We start from the raw sequence: 2,782 nt of genomic DNA, 5'->3' as shown, positions 1-2,782 counted from the left end.
ATATATATATATATATATATATATATATATATATATATACGTATATATATTCAAACACACATATATATGTACATATATGCCCACACACATACATATGCACACACATACACAAACATATTAATATACTCTCACATACACACACAAACACATACAGATATATCTACTGCTAAACAATGAACAAACACAAGAATATACAAAGTGTGTGTGTGTGTGTGTGCGCACATTTGTGGTGCCACTTGTTTCCCATTGCCCAGCTGACACCTATCCACTTTACATCTATTCTTCCATGTTGGCATGGGTTGGAGAGATCTTGTCCAGTCCAGGATATCTCACCACATGTTGTGGTGCTTTGTCATCCCCTTAACCAGCTTCAACCTTCTGGGACCAAATTTAGCCACATCGTGCTATGCTGACCTTGGACCTCTCAGCACATATTTACCAAACTCTCATCTATTCTTCAGACCTCCAGCCATACACATCACACTTCCCCATCAGCTCAGTCTTTCTTCCTCTCACAACAACTGCCTCTCATTTCTCTTGTCTATTATTTCTATCAGCTTATTTGTGTTCCGCCCTTCACACACACAAACAGCTGCTATTTCTGTTTCCTGGTTCACTAGTCAACAATAGATGATTCCACTGTCTGTAGAAAAGAAAAAGGACGACCGAATCTAAAAATAACAGTCACTCACTCACTCTCTCTCTCTCTATTCTCACATACATCCGTGTCTGTCTGATATATGTGCATGTGTGTGTGTGTATATATGTATATGTGTGCATATGTGTATTTATATATGTGTCGCTAACCACAACACACTCTTTATTTTCTCTCTTTGTTTCTTTCTGTGTTCCTTTCTGTGGAAGAGCGTAGGTTCAAAACATTAAAGACTTTTTCACTTCCCGAGCATTAAACTAATACATCTGTTTGTCGTCTACACCACCCATCTTTCGTCTTTTGTTCTTTTGTGAATTCTCCCTATATGTATATATATAGAGATGTGTATATATATATGTGTGTATGTGTGTGTGTGTGTGTGTGTGTGTGTGTGTGTGTATGCCAGCATGGAAAGTGGATGTTAAATGACGACGATGATGATATATGTATATATCTATATATGTGTGTATATTATCATTATATATATATATATATATATATATATATATATATATATATTATCAACAGCAATATCAAAATCAAATCAAATGGAAATTGTAGTTGTGAGCCCCGTGCCGGTAGCATGTAAAAAGCCATCCGAACGTGGCTGATGCCAGTGTCACTTTGACTGACTTCCGTACCAGTGGCACGTAAAAAGCACCATCCGATCATGGTTGATGCCACCTCCTCTGGCTCCTGTGCCGGTGGCACGTAAAAAGCACCCACCACATTCTAGGAGTGGTTGGCATTAGGAAGGGCATCCAGCGGTAGAAACACTGCCAGATCAGATTGGGGCTTGGTGCAGCCTCCTGGCTTCCCAGACCCCAGTTGAACCGGTCCAACCCATGCCAGCATGGAAAACAGACGTTAAACGATGATGAGGATGATGATGATTATGGCAGAATCGTTAGCTCACTGGGTGAAACGCTTAGCAGTATATCATCTGCAGTTACATTCTGAATTTCAAATTCCGTCAAGGTCGACTTTGCCCTTCATCCTTTCAGGGCAACAGCAGAGTAGTAGGGGGGTCAATGTAATTGACCATCTCCCTCCCCAAAATTTCAGGCCTTGTGCCTATCATAGAAAGCAGGGGTGAGCTTACAGTGGATGTTGTTAATCTCCAACATATCAGATTAACAACCTATCAGAGAAAGCATTATTATTATTATTATTATTATTATTATTCCTTCAATTTTGCTTCCATTTCATGCCAATTGCCTTCCCAACTTATTATCATTAAACACATCCACACAGGATGTATGTTTTTACATCTAGACAGTGTATAAACATAGATATCTAATACTGTTAACCTCATCTTTACAGAGTATATATTTCCTACATGCACACACACACACACACACACACATGCACAATGTATACAGATACCGCTGTGTGTTTCACTCTCTCTCTCTCTCTCTCTACACCCACACACATATGTATATATATGAAAATGTGTCTACCAATACGTATATCTATCTATATCTACGTGTGTGTGTGTATCTATGTTTGTGCCTGTATATCAACATATATCTATGTATGTGTGTATATGTATATATCTATATATATATCTACATGTACACACACACACACACACACGCACACACGCACACACACACACACACGCACACACGCACACACACACACACTCAATACTTACTTCTGATTCATGCACACTCATACACAATCTATGCAAATCATGAATTGTACACACTTATATCAATACACAATATACACACACACTTATCAAGTAAACATATACACACGCATACGTAATGCATACACTCACATCAAATAAACACAATGAATGCAGATTCAGAAAGTACATAGATATACACACATCGGTTATACACACAAACATTTTGTGCTCAAGTACTTGACATACAATTATGAGGAGTACCGGCTGTCCACATTCTGTAGAAACATGTCGAGAACACACACACACTTATACAGCAACTTGTATTTTATGAGCGAGAGAAAGAGAGAGAGAGAGAGAGAGAGAGAGGAAGTGAGAGAGAATTGTTGTCATTTCACACCAGAAAAAAAAAAAACTGAAAATAAACCTGAAAACAAGAAATATCAAATCAATAAAACTCATTTTAGATTTTGTAACTGTCATTGTAATACATT

At 38.0% G+C, this 2,782-nt stretch overlaps 1 protein-coding gene across 1 annotated transcript in view; it reads right to left on the bottom strand.

The window, feature by feature from the left end:
- The window catches only part of LOC106884053 (anoctamin-4), a 120,452-nt gene that overhangs the window by 41,861 nt on the left and 75,809 nt on the right, over positions 1–2,782 (bottom strand). The gene's annotated exons all lie outside the window — the stretch shown is intronic.

The sequence above is a fragment of the Octopus bimaculoides genome, chromosome 19, assembly GCF_001194135.2.
Source record: "Octopus bimaculoides isolate UCB-OBI-ISO-001 chromosome 19, ASM119413v2, whole genome shotgun sequence".
NCBI classification, from domain to species: domain Eukaryota; kingdom Metazoa; phylum Mollusca; class Cephalopoda; order Octopoda; family Octopodidae; genus Octopus; species Octopus bimaculoides.
The sequence above is the reverse complement of the archived record's forward strand: the minus strand, read 5'-3'. Positions and strand labels throughout refer to the sequence as shown.